Below are 20993 nucleotides of genomic sequence, written 5' to 3'. Positions count from 1 at the left end.
GTTCGGGCGATACGATTCGCTTCGGCTCGATGGAATTTCCCACACTCTCGCACGTCGGGATGCGGGTTCCACCCATCTTAGAGCCTTCCTAGGCCTTCCGTTTTGGAAGCCTGGACTTTGTCGCTGACCGGCTCGGCGTACTCCACCTCCATGAGGAGGCACACATTTCGGCACCCATCGAAGGGGCGCCCTCCATCGACTTTGGGATGCGTGACATCGACGGCGCGGCATCTACGCTTCTATCCGAAAAAACTCTCTGCTCAAACCTCGCTATAAGTAATACGTGTACCGCTACTTACTCTTCATTTACTATCCCCAATTGAGCACCCGGAAAGGCTGTGTCATCCACGCCGCAAACAGCGCACGATCGGTTCCCCTACGGCCTCGCGTCCTCTGCGGATACGTATGCCCGGGGACTCCAAAGGGTGCTGACGCCTTTCCCCCTCACGTCCGAATTTGTGGGAATGGTAGGCCGCGCTCCTACCGCTTCCCACGAACCCTTGAATGGTGAGGGCATGAGCGACGATTCCAGCATTGGCGATGTGGCACCACACCACTGTCCGTCCCGGGAGTGCGCCATGGCGGACGCTCCGGGACAGCCGTCGGTGGTTGTGGAATCTACACAGACTCACATCCCTCCGAACCCTCATGCGGAGGCCCTCGCGTCTGCTCAAGCGCATGCTGAGGAATTGCAACAACGGTAGTAGAACCAGCCGCCACCCGCGCTGGCTCAGTCGGCCCAGCACGACGCGCCCCACGCGCATGGCCTGGCGGGTGGCGCCCGAGGCCACACCCGTCAGGTCCAACACAACATCGTGAACAAGGGAAACGATGTCCCACAATTCGCCCAGGTGGGCCAGAATATCGCTGTTGCAGCAATGCTTCTACACGGTGTTCCTGAGCCCGTTGACCCTCAGGAGCGGGCAGTCTACCAAAACCTATGGGTTTTAGGAGAAGCTGCCACCATCCAACAGGCGAAAAGCTCTACGTCATGACCCTGATGCACGCCCTCTCTCCCCACCAGGGGAATGGGGATGTGCCAGATGGATCGCTCCATTCGCTCGCCGCTACAGCCGCTAGCACCGGCTCGGAGTGCGGTAGTCGCGCCACGGTCCGACCGGGTGCCTGCTTCGCACCCACCATTGGTACACAAGCGGCCCGATCCGCACTAGGACGCCCGTAGCACCATTGGCGACTGGCATCGGTCCCAACGTAATAACGATATCCACCATACGGCGGCAGGTGCCACGAATCCTGGCCAAACCATCGAGGGAACCGGTGAAACGTGCCCCAGGCACAGTCACCGGCCAGACAATCGAAGCCCCAGCCCCGAGGGCCCAGGGCCTCGGGCCTTTAGCCGGCGCATCCAGAAAGCACCGTTCCCGCAGCATTTCCGGCCGCCCACCAACATCGCCAAATACACTGGGGAGACGAACCCAGGCATTTGGCTCGAAGACTTCCGGCTCGCCAGTCGGGCCAGAGGAGTAGATGATGACTTCTTCATCATTCAATATCTTCCCATTTGCGTGGGGGAACATGTTCGGGCGTGGCTCAAATTCCTTCCGCACGACAGCATCCACGACTGGGCGGACCTCAAGAGGGTCTTTGTCGGGAGTTTCTAGTGGATGTATGTCCGACCGGGGAACTCCTAGGACCTCAAGAGCTATTAGCAAGAGCCTAGTGAGTCCCTATGGGATTACATCTGTAGGTTCTCCCAAGGATGTAACTCCCTCCCTGACGTCATCGATGGACGTCATCAGCGCATTCCTCTCTGGGATGAACTACGAGTCCCTTATCCATAAGCTTGGCTGCTTGAAACCCCATACCACCCGTGACCTACTTGATGTAGCCACCAACCATGCCTCCGGCGAGGAGGCGGTTGGAGCGATCTTGAGCGGAGGCCGAGACAAGGTCAAAGCCAAATGCACGGACCCGGAAGAGGGCCCCTCCATGCAGAGGGGCAAGAAAAATAAAAAGGATCGGCGTCGGTCGGACAACGCCCCGCTGGTCACCGCGACCGATCGCACAGTCAAGCAGCCCCATCAGGGACTGCCTGACCACTTCAACAAACTCATGGACGGACCATGCCCAACCACGCCTACCCTGTCAAACACCCCTACAAGGAGTGTGAGCTCCTCAAACGTTTCCTCCGACAGGCTGACGGGCCAAAGGAGGGAGATGGCAAAGAGGCAGCACCCAAGAAGGTAGGTACGGCAGGCAAAGACACGGACGACTTCCCCGACGCTAACGAATGTATCATGATCTTCGACGGATCCGACGCCGCCTGGACCAAATGACAGCATAAGGTTCGCTATTGAGAGGCATGCGCCGCTGAATCGGCCATCCCCTCCTGGCAGCCGGGTTCATCTGGAAGGTCTTCCATTCTGACTGGCTCTCCATTCCCATCCTAGTCAGAAAGAAGACCGAGAAGTGGAGAATGTACGTTGATTATACTGGACTTAATAAAGCATGCCCGAAGGATCATTTCCTATTACCACGCATAGATCAGATAGTTGACTCCACCTCGGGTTGTGAAATCCTCTTCTTTCTGGATGCCTACTCAGGCTATCACTAGATCGAAATGAAAGAGTTCGATCAGCTCACAACCTAATTCATCACCCCATATGGTTCGTACTGCTATGTCACCATGCCTTTCGGCCCAAAGAACGCTGGCACCACCTACCAAAGGTGCATGCAGCAATGCTTCACCGACCAAATCGATCCGCTCGACCAGCCCGATCAGGCCAAGCGGCCAAAACCAATGATCGCCGTCTATGTTGATGACATGGTGGTCAAAACGGCTCAAGCTTGCAACCTGATCGCAAACCTGACCACGACGTTCACAAACCTCCGAAGGTTCAACATCAAGCTGAATTCCGAAAAATGTGTTTTCGGGGTTCCAAAGGGGAAACTGCTCGGATACATCGTATCCGAGCGTGGCATCAAAGCCAAGCCCGAAAAGATCACGGCCATCTCCAACATGGGCCATATACGCAACATCAAGGGCGTGCAGAGGCTCATAGGTTGCCTAGCTGCCCTAAGCCACTTCATCTCCCGGCTCGGCGAATGGGGGATGCCGCTCTACAAGCTCCTCAAAAGGACGGATGCCTTCGTCTGGACTAAGGAAGCCTAGCAGGCTCTCGAAAGCCTCAAAACGTCCCTAATGTCGGCCCCAATCCTCGTCGCTCCTGAGCGGGGAGAACCCCTCCTCCTTTACGTCGTGGCAAGTAACCATGTGGTGAGCGCCGCCCTGGTCGTAGAGAGGGAAGAACTGGGACACCAGCTCAAAGTGCAGCAACCTGTATACTTCATCGGAGAAGTGCTTACCGACCCCAAGGTCCGGTACCCCCAGGTGCAGAAACTCCTATACGCCGTACTAATGGCAACCAGGAAGCTGCTACACTATTTCACCGACCACGAAGTCACGGTCGTCACTTCTTACCCACTCAGAGACATCGTCCACTACCGCGACGCCACGGGATGAATCTCCAAGTGGGCTCTTGAACTCATGGGCCATGACATCAGATACACCCCCCGCACCGCTATTAAGTCTTAGGCTCTCGCGGACTTTGTCGCCGAATGGACGGAGATCCAGCTACCAATTCTAGACGTCACCCACGAATACTTACTTCAACGGGTCCGTAATGGTGGCTGGCTCAGGAGCTGGAGTGGTTCTGATCTCCCCGGATGGGAGTAGGCTCCGTTATGCCATCCGCCTCCACTTCTTAGCTTCAAACAACGCTATGGACTACGAGGCCCTTATCAACGGACTCCGCATCGCCATCGAGCTCGGCGCTACTCGACTCTACGTCCGTGGCGACTCGGAACTAGTCGTTGATCAAGTCATGAAGGAATCCTCCTGCAAAAGCCCCCTCATGACAGCATACTACCAAGAGGTGCGCAAGCTCAAGGACAAATTTCAGGGGATCAAACTGCATCACATCCCTTGAAGGGACAACGATGCCGTCGATTTCCTCACAAAATTGGCCGCCAGGCGGGATCCAACCCCAAGCGGGGTCTTCATCAACGACATCCACGAGCCGTCCGCTTGCATCTTGGAAGATCCAACCCGAACGTGCCTCGATGCCCAATCAGCGCCCGGGGGCTCCGACCCCAGTACCCCTACACCACCTGCAAACGTCGCCATATTGGCGCCCGATCAAACCGATTAGCGAGTACCGATACTCGCCTACATTCTTGAAGAGGTTCTCCCACCTAAAAGGACGGAGGCCCGATGAATCGCTCGACACGCCAAAACCTTTGTCGCACTCAGTGACGAGCTCTACAAACGGAGTCCATCAGGGGTAGTCATGAAGTGTATCCTCACTAGCTAAGGGAAGGATCTCCTCCTTGAGGTTCATGCTAGCATTTGCGGGCATCATGCAGCCCCAAGGTCGCTGGTCGAAAAAGCCTTTTGCCAAGGTTTTTACTAGCCCACCGCACTATGAGATGCAGAGGAAGTCATTCGCAGGTGTGAGGGATGCCAGTTCTATGCCTGGCAAACCCATTTGCTGGCACAAGAACTCCAAACCATCCCTATCACCTGGCCATTCGCGGTCTAGGGCCTCAACATGGTCGGACCCCTCAAAAAGGCCTCAGGCGGCTTCACTCACCTACTCGTAGCGGTCGATAAATTCACCAAGTGGATAGAGGCCAAACCCATCACCAACATCCGGTCGGAGGAGGCAGTCAAGTTCTTCCTTTACATCATCTACTGATTTGGCATTCCTAACTGTATCATCACTGACCACGGGACTAACTTCACTGGGAAGAAGTTCCTAAACTATAGCGACGGATACGATATCAGGATCGACTGGGCCTCGGTCGAACATCCACGAACTAACGGTCAGGTCAAACGCGCCAATGGCATGGTCCTCCAAGGACTTAAGTCACGCATCTTTGACTGACTCAACAAATACGCTAGGCGATGGGTTGCAGAGGTCCCAGCGATCCTTGGAGCCTACGAACGACCCCAAACCGATCCACGGGATTCACACCCTTCTTCCTGGTTTACGGAGCCGAGGCAGTGTTGCCCTCTGACCTCGACCATGGCGCACCAAGAGTGAAGGCTTTCGACCACGATGAGCCACGAAGGCCCAACAAGACGCAGTCGACCTACTCGAAGAGGCCCGTGAAGCAACCATCATCCGCTCCGCTCACTACCAACAAACCCTCCATAGGTACCACGAAAGGAAGATCAGAGGAAGGATTCTTGAAGTCGGTGACCTCGTACTCCGGAGGACCCAATCAACAAAGGAAAAACACAAGCTTTCTCCACCATGGGAAGGACCCTATACGGTAACCGAAGTAGTTCGACCGGGCACCTACCGACTGGAGGACAACAACGGCAACCTTCTCAACAATACTTGGAACATTGAACAACTACGTCATTTTTCCCCTAAATTTGGTCTAAACCACTTTTTTGTTAAGACATGCTCCCGTAAGAGCACCCCTGCCCGAAACACTTTTAGCCCGGGTCGCTCGGGAGTTCCATGTACAATATTACCTCTCTTTTTACTATCGCGTGATAAAGTAACTGTGTCCCTAAACAGAAACGCATTCCACTCCCTGTGTTTTCCTTACTTAACTCTATTCTTGTTCCCAACCAAACGCACCCCGCCTTTTCCTATGGTTACGAACAGCTGAGCCTCGTGGGCCACGCCTCGGGCTCACAAGGTCGTGGCCTACGAAACAAACGGGCAGGTACGAGAAAGAAGGGATAAAAAACAAAAGTTTTGCTAAGATAAACACAGGGAACGAATATCATGGTTCTGTCATAAGGACAGCACGTCTGTATTCATTAATACAGAAAACTATTCACATGGGGATTCACCCACAAATCTAAACTATTGCATTCTCTGTTGCTACAAATACTACCGCAGTCGCGCTCCGCTCCTTCCACTTCAGTGAACGCAATAAATACCTTTAGGACATCGCACCTATAGATGCTCAGTAGAAGAACATGGAGCCCCTAGATGGAGACACCACCACACAAAATCTCCACCAAGAGACCAACCGACCCCCTAAGTCGATCGAATCACTCAGTATCCACACCTGAGATACAGGTAGGAAGCAAAGGGGCGCCCCATGCGGGCCGTGCCGACTCCGTCTCGAATGATGAGCACGGGTCCCGGTCAGACATTTCTGACTGAAGCTCTCCAAACCCTGTCTCTCAGGTCATCAAGGTGAGCATGTGTTCATTAAATACAAAACTATTCACACGAGGGCTAACCCACGATTAACAAGCGCAGGTCTCGGTCGGATGTTTTCGACTCGCGAGCACCGCCTCGTCTGATCTTTAACTAAACTAACAACGTCTTCGTAACGGCTTTAGACGGCTTCACTGCGCTCCAAATAAACCCTGGGACCATGACTCCTAAACTCACATCAATAGGATCAGCGACATCCGGCTATGGCTCTTGGGACCGCGACTCCTAAACTAGCGTCGATAAGATCAGCAACATCCGGCTACGGCTCTTAGGACCACGACTCCTAAACTCGCATCGATAGGATTGGCGACATCCAGCTATGGCTCCTGGGACCGCGACTCCTAAACTCACGTAATGGCTTCAAACGGCTTCACTAACTAAAACTAAAACTCTCTTGACCACAGTGCGCACTGACGCCTAGGTCTACTCGCGATTCCACCTCGATCCTATCCACGGCGCGCACCGACGCCATGGTCCGTTCACAACTTCGGCACGAACCGCCCCACGGCGCGCAACGACACCGTGGTTAAACAAAATTTTGTCTCAAAACTAAAAAACACGCATACACGCCTGCTGAGACGATACCCCTAGCTGGTTCGGTTCGAACCGCCTAGGGCTCGGGGGCTACACCCGCGGGTGCGCTCGCGCGCACCCGCCGATAAAACAGAAAAAACACCCCCTAGACCGCCTGGGGGCTCAGGGGCTACACCCGCGGGTGCGCTCATGCGCACCCGTCGGCAAGACAAAAATCCCCCGGACGATTCTGCCCAAATCGCCCGGGGGCTCAGGGGCTCCTGTCGGGTTCATAAACACGGGGTCCCTCGGGGACCGGCTTCCACGCCAGGGCTCGGCCCAGGAGGATGGCTTTTTTTCTTCTGGACCGGCCCGAGAGTCTAAGTTCAACAAACCGGAGCACTCACTTTAGGCCCTGGCCGCCTTCAGCCCATCTTTTCGACCAAAGCACTAGCTCAGGCTCAGGCCAATTCTGAACGGCCTCTCTGATCGGAGTGCTAGCGTCAGGCCCCGGCCGCCTTGGCACGGCCTCCACCTGGAAAGCCTGACCCGAGGATCGCCTCTGACTCCGACCCCGTGTCTCCGACCGGGGTTCATAGAAAACCCTGCCTATCGCTATTCGCCAACTGGCGTGCCAGTACCGACTGGGGCCATCCGACCGGGGATGCCCGCCCAGGAAGAACCAGAAGGCGTACTAAGGAAGGAAAGACAGGGCTCACAAGTCAAACCATGGCACCAGGCACCATACCCTGCGGAACAGTGCTTTACAACCGCCCTAAACAGTATTGTAGGCACCGGTCAAAATGCCCGTACGGTAAGACCCCCCACATGCCTCTAGGCATCAACAGTATTGTGGGTGCCGGAATTCACCGTACCAGGCAAACATGGCTTTACCATGCCTCCAGCCGATGAGACAACATTTTTGCAGGTACCGACGTCCTCCAGTCTAGAAGAAAGCAGCTCAATCTCCCACATGTACCTGACATTCTGCAGTGACATCAACAGTATTGCGGGCGCCCACCATTGTCCCATCCCCATCGGCGTGGGCAACAAGGCTTAGAAACGTCCATGCTCTCTCTCCCTCTCACTTGTAAAGCCACCCCCTTCTTCTATAAAAGGGGATGTGCTCCCTCCAAACAAAAGAGAATTAACCCAAGTCGACTTCTTCAAGTTCAAGTTTAGGGTTGGATACTTCGTTCATAGCATAGCTCTTGTCGATCTTGGCCCTTCCGACCGGACCGACCAGACACCCCATCTCTCTCTCTCTCGTTTGTAACTCCACTACAGACTTCGAGCACCTGGGCTCGGGAATAAAGTCACCGACTGACCTACACTGGACGTAGGGCACGTTGCCTGAACTAGTCTAAATCCCGTGTCATTGAGTGCTAGGCCACCTCCGATCACAACGTGCAGCAAAACTACAAATATTTACTAGTTGGTCACTTTTTGAACCGACAAAAGTACATCAAGGAGATCCATTGTTCGCTCGACTTAACTGGACATCACTCCAATAACATCTCTATCTTATGAACCAAGGAAAAAAGTGGCTTTGGCTACACCATCGACTTCGACTTCGTCAACAATGCGTTCACCATTTTTGGTAAGGGACTTTGCCATTGACTTCGGCACCGTCGACAATGCCTTCATCAATATTTTGACAAGGGGCTTCACCATCGACTTAAGCACCATCGAAATGCCCTTACCAACTCTTTGGGAACTGAATTCACCATCGACATAGGCATCATCGACAACACCCTTGCCAACTCTTTGGCAAGTGGCTTCGCCACCGACTTTGGCTTCGTCAACATGCCTTCATCAATATTTTGGCGAGTGGCTTCGCCATCGACTTCAACATTGTCATGAAGAAAAGCTATCCATGGTTCAAGTCCATGTGAAGGAGCATGATGCTAAAGGCAAAGTCATGGATGTTCGAGCAAAGTCAGCTAGGACAAAGCATATCTAGTCGATCTATAAATTAGAGCCGTGTGCGTGCTCTCCATACCCATTTTTCCCACTAGTGTTTTTTTGGGGTGGAGTTTTTAGCGAGACACATGTACGTGGGTTGTGAAGGGTGATCCTCATAGCCAAGTTCAATCTGTAATTGGGCCACATTAAGTTGTATTTAGCTATTATGTCTTCTACTTGCAGCTAAAATCGAATAGCTGAGGGGCTATTGTTGGGGTGAGGCATATGTTAAACCCATTAGAGTTTTTATGGCCCAAATTACAAAGTATGCAAGCTTGTTTGAAAATGTTTTGGGACATTTATATATTTTACTCTTTTCTAAATACAAGTCCCACCAAGGAAAAAAATGAAAACCTCTCATTCTAACTCTCCTATAAAAGAGGGGGTGAGGGGGAAGGTGGAGAGTACCATTTACCCATCAATCATTTGTCTATGTTCCTCTCACCCACCTCTCCTCTCTCATGTTCAATTGCAAAACCAACAAATACAATTTAGGAACAAACAGAACATGAACAACTCATTATATTAGATATGTATTCTTTGGTTTAATCTAAGCTATTAGATGATCATAAAATTTAATGATGTAGACTCTTTTCTTTTTTTATTAATCTAGTGTATTGGTTGGTTTATTATGAAGCGTTAGATTATCATAAAGTCCAAATTTAGACATTCCATCCATGAAGGGCTAATGGGTGGTTTTAAAGATTAGCCAAAGCCTCAACTAGTTGTTAATTCAATAGTCCTCCTAACACAACTAATAGGGGCTAAAAGTCACCTCTATCTTCTATTCTCTCTCTATGTTAGCCCAGGATCAAATTAGGCATGGGCCAACAACTAGTTAGTTAATTTTTAGCTGGCTATTTTTTAAGCCATAACTAACAACTAGCTTGTTTTAAAATCTAGCATGGCGTCACTCTTTTTGGCAACACTATTACAAAATCGGTCAGAATGGGTCACAAAATTCGGAACTCCAATTTTGCTACTGTAGAAGGCTTCAGTAACTTTATGTGCAAACTTTACACAACACATCCTGATGCAAGCCTGCAATGGACCCGCCCATCTCAATTCCACATGAATTCCTCACACGACACCCAAAATCGGAATGGAATCCCGATGTCCAAATGCCCGAACACGTGGGGCTAATTGATCTCCCTCTCAAAGACTCACACAGCCCGCGTCTTGGATTTGGAATTGGTTTGCCGCGCCTACTTTTTGCTCTCCCCTCGTGGTCTCTTGCCCTCGTCCTGCTCCCAGATCATCAACCCTAGGTCCGAAAGAGGTGCTCGTGGCGACGGCTGCGGAGGTGGCGGAGACAACAACTCCCGCGGATTTAGCCCCCCCGAGCATTGCTCCGGGGCCTCTCATGACATCCAAGGGGGAGGACGCGACGGTGGCGGAACAGACAGTTCGAGCATACCCAGCGCTGCTCCGGTACCGGGCGTGAACACTGGCGTCGGCGTAGGGGTAACCCTGTCAAGCGCTGCTTTGGGAGCGCGCATGAACACTGGCGGTGGAGAGCTCCTGCCGAGAGCTGCTTTAGTACCCCGCATGGGTGTGAATACCGGTGGCGAAGGGGATCCTGCCCAGCGCTGCTTCAGGACATCGCAAGGATACTGGCAGCGGCAGTGCTACCAATCCCTGCGTCCCTCCACAATCGCCCATCAACGCTGAGTCTCAAGCTGAGGACAGGGGCTTCGTTCCCCCTTTTACCATGCCTACTGCGTTGTTCCTCAGACCATACAAACCGCGGAAGATCGTCGTGCCTCGTGTTCCTCCTATGAAGATCGAAGAGGCAAAACCGGACCCAACGGAGTTCAGCATGCTTCGCAAAGAAATGTCTGCACTTCGGAGTCCGCTTCTTCAGACTTTTGTAGACTCTACAACATTTTACGCTGAAGGTCAGCACTCTGGGCACAATATTCCGCATTCTTATCAGATCATCCTTTTTCATGATTCCACACAGATTATTGTCACATGATAATTCCTAAAACTTGAGCTTTTCATGTATGAACTTTACCTAAATTCATTTATTCATGCCATAGAGTGTTAGTTTGGTCTCCTGGAATAAATCTTTAATTACGCTAAAGGTGCTTGCCGTTAGCAATGCATTTGAGGAAAGTTATAATCTTGCCATGCTCAATGTTTATTTTGTTCCTATAAGTTAGATTTATGAACTTGCCTAGACAATGTTAAAATATTGCAAGGCTTAACATGTGTTTAGTTTGATCTCTTGGAATAAATCTACAATGATGTTAAAGGTGCTTGACATATATTACTACTGCATTCGAGTAAATGTTATACTATCACTATGATCAGTATGTCTTGTTCTGTAAATTGGATTTAAACACTTGCTTCTGTTTTAAAGATATAGTAAATGCTATAAACAAATTAATTAGTTTGATCTCCTGTAATAAGGGCACAACGATGCTAAAAGTGCTTGCCATATATTACTACTGCATTCAAGGAAATGTTATAATATTACTATGATCAATATGTCTTTTATTCCCTTAAACTGGAGTTACACACATGCTGCTATTTGAAAGATATTGTAGATGCAAGAAAGGAAGTAATTAGTTTGATCTCCTGGAATAAGTCTGCAACAATGTTAAGGTGCTTGCCGTATGTTGCTATTGCATTCAAGGAAATATTTAACATTGTAGTATTGTTGTGCTCTATGTATCTTTCTTTTCTTGTAAATTGGATCTATGCCTTTGCTTGTAAAATATACAACAGATGCAATTAGATGAAAAGTTGATCGACAAGAAGTCTTATCTCATTCTCTTACACAAGAATTACACTGAGTACTTTGCCACTGCCCTGATGAGAAAAGTTGGGGACAATGGCAACAGGCTTCTTATCAAGGTTAAACTTCCCAAGAAGAATGCTCTAAGAGTTAAGCTGACTGATGAGGGTTGTGCAGTCTTATGCAGCTGGATTTGCCTCTTTACGAGAAACCATGCGGCCAACCTGAGTTGGGATGGTGCATTTGATTTGGATTCCTTCATTGTTTTGTATGGGCAAGTTCATGGACTCAAGCCTCCAAAGCCTCGTTTAGCATCCCATAGTGAAAGACTCAAAGACTTCGAAGAGCTGGCAAAACTGATCAAGAATATCTTTATTCTGGACGAACAGCACCCACCCTATCTATCTCATTTGTTAACAAAATTAACTAAACTTCCATGTGGTCCTCTCCTTGAATCGTATAGAGTGTCACTGGAGACTCACTTTTGCTTACTTATCCCAATCGGTGGATCAAATGCCCTCTACCAGCTCAAGGTTAAATTTGATCGCCTTGTGGGTAAAAAAAGGAAAGATTTTGTTGATGTTCTAGATCTCAGTAAGCCACCTATGGATTGGATAAACAATATACGAAAGATTGACATATTCAAGCAGATTCTTCAGTGGAGAGTAGAGGCAGATGGTGCTGGGAAGAAAAATGTACCATACGTCGACACATAAACAAGTGCTTTTATCTTCGTCAGGAACTACAAAACGCATGTTTCGAAAAATAGCGTGGTATGTACCTTCTGAATTTATGCTTTTGTCTCAAAATATATCCAAAAAGTGTCAATAAAGTTATTAATAAAATTATCTTTTGGCGCAGGATGCTAATGGGAGGCAATTGTTCAATGTTGATGGGGCTGAGCTCATGGTCCCTGAAGAGTTTGGTGATTTTGTACCAGAGATGTGGTTCAATTTATTGCACCATACCCTTGATGTCAATCTAGGGGTTGAAGAAATGTGAGTCAACTTGCTAGTTCATATTTTCAATTTGTATACTTTGTGAAGTACATTTTTTAACAAAGTAGATTTCTTGTTAACATGAGAAATTTCTATTTGCTACTTTCTCCATTCCAAATTACAAGACATTTTGGCTTGTCTAGATACATAGCTTTTGCTATGGACTTTGATATACACCATGTCTAGATACATAACAAAAGCAATGTATCTAGAAAACCTAAACCGTCTTATAATTTAGAATGGAGTGAGTAGTTCTTACTGTGGGTCCTAAATTTTCTACTTCTATAGTTGCTAGGTCTTAACAAAGTGAATTTTCTTCTTGTTTACTAGAGCAAAGAACTGCATGCCATCACCAATTCATGTAATGTGCAAAAGAGTGGAAATCTTCAACTCACCCTTCATGAAAGCACAAGGAGGTGATAACATTATTTCACAAGGAAAAGGTGGTTTGGAGAAAGATATAAAAGAAAAGGTTACACTGTCTGACAATGACACAGAGAAGGCTAAGGGTGGAAGTGTTATGGAAAGTGGAGCTGGGCCAGGGATGGCCATCAGCACTGCCAGCCTGGCCAACGCGAACACCAACCAGGTGGCTGCTCCTGCAGGCAGCGGTGTCCAACGCTACGTGCCACCGCACCAGAGGGCCAAGTCTAGGACGCCATTGCCATCTCCAACCCCGACGACCCCTACCTAGGGATGAAAACGGATCGGATACGAATAGATATCACTCATATTATATTTGTTTTCATATTTCTGTTCGGATTCGGATTCGGACACGGATAGCATTCGGATACATATACGAATACGGATTGACTTGGTTACGGATACGAATAATGAGTATCGAATACGGTATGAATCGGATTCGGAGAAGGTCGGATACAAATATCTATTCGGATATTGAGTAAAAGCAGTATATATCATACGTGAGCAAACCATTACGCCACTCTATGAGTCCATAATCCATCTAGATTAAGCCGAAAGACTAAAGAGTAAAGCAACAAATAAGATAAAGATACAGATTGTCTCAAACGTTCGAACACCAAGTTTGTTCAGCTCATCAAGATCTATAATCCTTATATAGGCTATTCTTTTATTTGAGAAAGTTTGAACAAAATATAATTCAAATTTCACAAGTGTGTGACATAGTTTTAGAAAGTCTATATGAGATTCAAGAATTTGTGACTAGTGTTTGATAAAACTTTCTCAAATGGGAAAATGAGCTATGTAACAATTGTAGATCTTGCTGAGATGATCAAACTTGGTATTCAGAGTTTTTTTTATCTGAGGTCATTTAGTGTCTCATTTGAGCAAGTTTGACCAAGTCAAATTTGGTCAAATAAAAAAACAACACTTTGACTCTAGTATTATGAACTCTAAATGACTTCAAATTAAAAAGTTTTGAATACCAAGTTTGTTGAACTCATCAAGATCTACAATTGTTGTTTTGGTCAACTTTCCATTTGAGATAGTTTGGACGGCTCAAATTTGTGATTTTTAAATTTCGACGCCTACAAACTAGTTTTCGAAACCCTAGATTGTCTCAAATTGAAAAGTTTTGAATACCAAGTTTGTTCAGCTCATCAAGATCTACAATCCTTATATAGGCCATTTTTTCATTTGAAAAAGTTTGAACAAAATATAGTTCAAATTTCATAAGTGTGTAACATAGTTTTAGAAAGTCTATATGAGATTCAAGAATTTGTGACTAGTATTTGATAAAACTTTCTCAAATGGGAAAATGAGCTATGTAACAATTGTAGATCTTGCTGAGATGATAAAACTTGGTATTCAGGGTTTTTTCATCTGAGGTCATTTAGTGTCTCATTTGAGCAAGTTTGACCAAGTCAAATTTGGTCAAATGAAAAAACAACACTTTGACTCTAGTATTATAAACTCTAAATGACTTCAAATTGAAAAGTTTTGAGTATCAAGTTTGTTAAACTCATCAAGATCTACAATTGTTGTTTTGGTCAACTTTCCATTTGAGATAGTTTGGATGGTTCAAATTTGTGATTTTTAAATTTTGACACCTACAAACTAGTTTTCGGAACCCTAGATTGTCTCAAATTGAAAAGTTTTGAATACCAAGTTTGTTCAGATCATCAAGATCTACAATCCTTATATAGTTCATTTTTTCATTTGGGAAAGTTTGAACAAAATGTAGTTCAAATTTTACAAGTGTGTGACATAGTTTTAGAAAGTCTATATGAGATTCAAGAATTTGTGACTAGTGTTTGATAAAACTTTCTCAAATGGGAAAATAAGCTATGTAACAATTGTAGATCTTGCTGAGATGATCAAACTTGGTAGTCAGAGTTTTTTCATCTGAGGTCATTTAGTGTCTCATTTGAGCAAGTTTGACCAAGTCAAATTTGGTCAAATGAAAAAACAACACTTTGACTCTAGTATTATGAACTCTAAATGACTTCAAATTGGAAAGTTTTGAATACCAAGTTTGTTCAACTCATCAAGATCTACAATTGTTGTTTTGGTCAACTTTCCATTTGAGATAGTTTGGACGGTTCAAATTTGTGATTTTTAAATTTCGATGCCTACAAACTAGTTTTCGGAACCCTAGATTGTCTCAAATTGAAAAGTTTTGAATACCAAGTTTGTTCATCTCATCAAGATATACAATCCTTATATAGGCCATTTTTTCATTTGAGAAAGTTTGAACAAAATGTAGTTCAAATTTCATAAGTGTGTGACATAGTTTTAGAAAGTCTATATGAGATTTAAGAATTTGTGACTAGTGTTTGATAAAACTTTCTCAAATGGGAAAATAAGCTATGTAACAATTGTAGATCTTGCTGAGATGATCAAACTTGGTATTCAGAGTTTTTTCATCTGAGGTCATTTAGTGTCTCATTTGAGCAAGTTTGACCAAGTCAAATTTGGTCAAATGAAAAAATAACACTTTGACTCTAGTATTATGAACTCTAAATGACTTCAAATTGAAAAGTTTTGAATACCAAGTTTGTTCAACTCATTAAGATCTACAATTGTTGTTTTGGTCAACTTTCCATTTGAGATAGTTTGGACGGTTCAAATTTGTGATTTTTAAATTTCTCCATCTCGTTTGAATAATATCCGTTTGGAATATCCGGATATATCCGATACTTAATCGGATTATCCGATATCCGCCGAATATCGATGATATTACATCCGTATTTGATATCCGCCTAAGATATCCGTTTTATTATCCGTATCTGAAAAAAAAATACGGATATCCGAGTAATAAGTGTTCATATTTGTTCGGTCGAACGGACGGTCGAATAAATATCCGTATCGTTTTCATCCATACCCCTACCCTGATTCCACTTTCCGTAACAGGAGGTAGCAATGGAAAGCCAGAGAATGCCATGACTTACGAAGACCTTTTGATGCGGAACAAACAACTTGAGCGTAGTGCCCAGATCTCAGTTGTTTTGAGCAAGCATATAAGGGTATTTGAGTTGTTTTGTTTCAATTTGCATCCTACTGGTTTACAAATTACAATTGATCATTATATAATTATGCATTGCAGGACCTCTGTGCCAAGGTGGGATCCGAAGTACCTGAAGAAGTTATTGAGATTGAAAAATTAAAGGAAGAAATTGGTGTTGGATCAAGTGAGGTACAATGACATCCGTATCTCTTTGCTTTTGTGCCAGATACTGCTTCTAAGCATTATAATTTTCAGCTGTTGGTTTCTTTATGCAATGCAGGGGCTCTGTCCCAAGTCAGGAACACTATCTGAACAAGTTCAATTGATTGAAGCACTCAAAGAAAGAAATCGTTCTGAGAAGTGAGGTACCATGCCTCTCCCATTTCATTGCTTATGTTCTATGCATTCTGCCTGCTTAACCTTCTATATATAATTCAATCGAGAGGTGTATGTTTGTTCGGCCATTTGCACACAATAATTAGAGCACAATTGTAACTTGAACTTTCCTTGAACCTGAATGCCTTATTCTCCTTGCAGGAAGCCACTTCATATCAAGCTTCTGAGCAAATGAAGCCGAAATATATGTGAATTGATTCCATGGTGTTGGAAATGCGATAATTGAAGATAACCAGATAACCCCAGTAGCATGTATTTTTAAGAGAGAATGTTGTGCCGCTGTACTGGTGAACCAAGACCAAGAATAGTTAATTATGTAGTACCTACGTTTTCTTTGGCAGTGCCATGCTTCTATGACCGGATCTAGTGTGAATTCTATGTTTGAATATAATGAGGGACCAAGGTACTAACTGTGAATTAATCCTCTACCTGCTGCTGGTTGCATTGCTCTTAGTGTGGATTGAAGGATTGCTAGGGGAGAAACATTTCTGTTTGTCCATGATGAATTTCATTGTGGAGGGGAGGCAACGCTTCACCAATTAACTTTGTGTACTTGCCTTGCTTTCCAGAGCATCTAGTTTGTATATCCCTTATATACTGCTGGCACTTTCTGTTCGGTGTTTCATGGATCTGGCTAGATCAACAATGAATAAGAGAAAGACGGCGCTTTCGAAGACGGCGCAATGGCAGAGCTGAGAATGTTGAGGGAGGTGAATCAAGCTTTCGCTTATAACCTAGAGGCAACATGTTGCAGAGAGCGTACGAGGAGCTGAAGGTGAGGATGAACTACCTCGCCGCGAAGGCGAGGAAGGTGCCAGAGGACGGTTGGGTCATGTCGGACGGCACGCCGTGGCCCGGGAACAACACGAGAGACCATCTTGCCATGATACGGGTCAAACTGTCAAAGAGTACTCTCTGCACCTCACCCCAACGTGCCAGCGAGACGTCCCATGGAGTTTGATTCATGGTGTCCAGGTTCTTCTGGGCCACCCCGGCGATCAGGACGCCGTGGGGGACGAGCTGCCCCGGCTGTTCTACGTGTCGTGGGAGAAGAAGCCGGGGTTCCAGCATCACACGAAAGCCGGCGCCCTCAACGCCCTGGTACGTGTTTCCAGCAGTATGTTCTTCAGCTGCAACCTGCCATAGTTTTCTGAGTTGTTTGTTCGCCAGCTCCGGGTGTCCGCTCTGCTGACGAACGACTCGTACGTGCTCAACCTGGACCACGACCACTGCGTCGCCAACAGCGGCGTCCTGAGGGAGGCAATGTGCTTCCTCATGGACCCTGAGGCCGGGAACAGGACGTGCTTCGTCCAGTTCCCGCTGAGGATCGGCGTCGAGGACGATGGGAGCGGCGGCATGCGACTCGCGACTCGCGACTCTGTCTTCTTCGACGTAAGTGATCAAAGCTTTACTTGCACACTGCAGCGCTGTCCGACACTGCTCTCCGAATCGTGTAACACTAACACCCGACCCGATTTTGTGATGCACGCTGGGGTTCAGATCGACATGAAGTGCCTGGACGGCATCCAGGGCCCGGTGTACGTCGGCTCCGGCTGCTGCTTCAACAGGAAGGCGCTGTACGGGTTCGATCCCGCGTTCTCCGAAGACGACGAGGACGCGCCGGTGCGCCGGAGCAGGTGGTGGTTCGGGAAGGTGAAGAAGCGAGTGTTGAGGAGGCCCATGTCCACCGTGCCTCTGCTTGACTCGGAGGATACCCACGAGCTGACGGATGCAGGCAAGCTAGCTATTCTCATTTGTTCTCGGTGCTCGGAGCGGTTTGCTTGGAGTCCTAACCGTTGGCATGGCAGGAAGAAGGCGGAGGTTACGTTATCGACGAGTAAATTTGTATTTACATATCTGACTTGGATGGTGTGCTCGGAAGACACAAGGATTTATACTAGTTCGAGCGAAATGTCCCTACGTTCAGTTTGCAGTAGGGGTTATAAACAGGCGAGAGAGGAAAATGATCCCAAGTCTCTGGTGAAAGGGGTGAACGAGTGTTGAGAGCTCGATCCCTGCTCAGCCGTGTGCTCGTGTCGTGCTCTTGTGTTTTTATTTCGTGGTTCGATCTCATGCGGATCTGGATTCTCCTTTCATGGGGCGCCCTGATTTCTCTTTTATAGGCGAAGAGAAAACGCGGGTTACAGCGAAGGAAAAGGAGAAGAATGAGAGGGAGCAGAAGGCTTTCAGGATTGCCGGGTCCTTCTACTCCTTCATGCGGGTCTCGTCGATCCTGTAGATGTCGACAGAGATGGCTCCACGTCGGGACCCTGTTCATCACTGGCGCCATGCGCAGGTGTCATCTGTCGGTCATGGCGTTCCATTCTGTCCTAGTGGAGTCGTGGTGAACTGACGCGTCTGTCAGCGTTCGTACGAGAGTTAGACAGAATAGCACCAGCAAGCTCGACGCTGTTCTTGATGTGAATCCTCAGGTATGGCCCGTCAGGGCCGCGGGTTACATCGAGACATGCCAGTCTCTTCCCTGGTGTCAGGGTTTTGACCCAGATCCATACGCTTGGACCTGGAGTGGTTGGCGGCGATATGGGTCCCCATCGGACGAGACGGAACCCGCACCCGAGGAGAAAGCGAGACGGAGCCTGCACCAAGGGGTCGGGCAAGACGGAGCCCGAACCCAAGGGGTCAACGCGAGACGGAGACCGCGGCCTCGAGGTCAGACGTGACGGAGCCCACGGCCTAGGGATCGGGGGAGGCGGAGACCGTAGCCTCGAGGTCGGGCGAGACGGAGCCTACGGCCTAGGGGTCGGGCGAGACGAAGATCACGGCCTCAAAGTTGGGTGAGACGAAACCCACGACCTTAGGATCGGACGAGGCTGAGCCCAGCCTTAAGGTGTCCCTAGTACCGACAAGTTCCTGCCACGCCGCGTTGGAGCAGCACTTGGGCCATTCATCGGCGTTCATTGCGTCAGCGTTCGCGAGCCAAGAGCGCGCGGCGGCGGCTCGCCCACGGCCGCAGACGCTTCTTCTCTCCTCAGGGAGGCGATCCACGTCGTCAGCTGCGCGTACGAGGAGCGGACTAGGTGGGGGAAAGACGTTGGCTGGATGTACGGTTCTGGCGGCGGCAGCGTGGTCACGGGGTTTAGGATGCACGCGCGCGGGTGGGCGTCAGCGTACTGCGCGCCGGCGCGGACCGCGTTCCGGAGCTTCGCGCGTGCCAACCCCTCTGACGTCCTCGCCTGTGCGTCGCAGCGAGCGGTCGCGGCCATGGGCGTCCTGCTGAGCCGGCACTGCCCCGTCTGTGCCGGCGCTGGCGGGCGCCTGCGGTCATGCAGCGGCTGGGCTACGTGAGCTGCGTCGCCTACCCGCTGGCATCCCTCTCGCTGACCGTCTACTGCGCGCTCCCGGCGGCCTTCCTCCTCACCGGCAAGTCCATCTTCCCGGACGACGTGGGCTACTACGACGCGGTCCTGCTCATCCTGCTCCTATCCTCGGTGGTGGCCACCGTCGCGCTGGAGCTTCGGTGGAGCGGCGTGACGCTGCGCGCGTGGTGGCGGGACCAGAAGCTCTGGGTTGTCACCGGCACGTCGGCGTGCCTCGCGGCCGTGTTCCAGGGCATCCTCCGCTCGTGCGCCGGGGTCGACGTCGGTTTCTCTTCCACCTCCACGGAGACGGCGACCAGGAGGCGGTCGTCCTCGGAAGACGACAATGGCGCCGGCGGCGACGAGCGGAAATCCGTACGTGCTGCGGTGGTCGAACCTGCTGATCCCGCCGGCGAGTCTGCTGCTGGGAAACCTCGCCGGCGTGGTGGTGGCCGTGTCGTACGGGGTGGACCACGGGTACCGGTCGTGGGGCCGGGTCCTCGTGAAGCTGGCTCTCGCCGGGTGGGTGTGGTGGGCGCACCTGCAGGGCTTCTTCAGGGGCCTCCTTGCGCGGCGGGACAGGAGGGCACCCACCATCGCAGTGCTATGGTCGGTGCTCTTCGTGTCCGTGCTCTCGCTGCTCTGGGTCAACGTCGACTCCTACTCAGCGCCGCCGGCGCAGTCCGCGTCGCAGTGGCCGCCGATCTTGTGAGAAAATTGAAAAGGAGATTCTAACCTGGGCCGTGCCGTGCACTCCAGGCCCAAGACCACCGTGAGGGCCTACGCATGAATTTTTTTTGAAAACGCCAACGCATGAATTCTACTCACCTCATCCGGCTCGGTGCAGCCGTGGGGGAGAAGAGATAACGTGGAGAGAGAAGAGAAGAGAAAAAAAGAGAGGGAAAAAAAGAAAGAAAAAAAATGAAAAGTTTATTAACACAAAAAAATGAAAAATGAAAACGTATTATGGGTTCTTACTCTTTTTGACAACGGAAATGCTCTACCTAGGGCATCCGACGCTCTGCACGTGCTCTTTGTGGGCTTGTGGAGTCCAATATGAAGCTTGCTCCTGACTTCTTCGAAAAAATGATTCTGCCACCTCCTTCTCCAACTCAACCACCTGCTCCCCTAAAAAAACTCAACCACGTGGTGCTAACTGGTCCTGGTGGCGTCGAGCTAGGTGCAGAGGCGCACGTTCTCGGCCTGGACCCTCGAAGTCGGTCTCGAGGAACGGCATGATGGCGACGGTCTCCTTCAGGATCTTGTGCGAAGGCCGGACTCCTGCTCCCAAAGCTTCTCGACAAGGCGGATGAGGTTCGCGGCGGCTCAGGCGGCCTCATCGCACGCACCGGCTGCACCTGCGCGGACGACCGCAGGAAGGAGAGAGAGAATGGCCCGCCGGGGCCACGCAGCCACCCGCCCGCT

At 49.1% G+C, this 20993-nt stretch overlaps 1 pseudogene; it reads left to right on the top strand.

Moving 5' to 3' along the window:
• LOC136526652 (putative cellulose synthase A catalytic subunit 11 [UDP-forming]) overlaps positions 1–20280 on the top strand; it is a 65442-nt pseudogene extending 45162 nt beyond the window's left edge.
• The last annotated feature ends 713 nt before the right edge of the window (positions 20281–20993 follow it).

The sequence above is a fragment of the Miscanthus floridulus genome, chromosome 19, assembly GCF_019320115.1.
Source record: "Miscanthus floridulus cultivar M001 chromosome 19, ASM1932011v1, whole genome shotgun sequence".
NCBI classification, from domain to species: domain Eukaryota; kingdom Viridiplantae; phylum Streptophyta; class Magnoliopsida; order Poales; family Poaceae; genus Miscanthus; species Miscanthus floridulus.
Note: the sequence above shows the minus strand (reverse complement) of the source record. Positions and strands in the feature narration are given on the sequence as shown.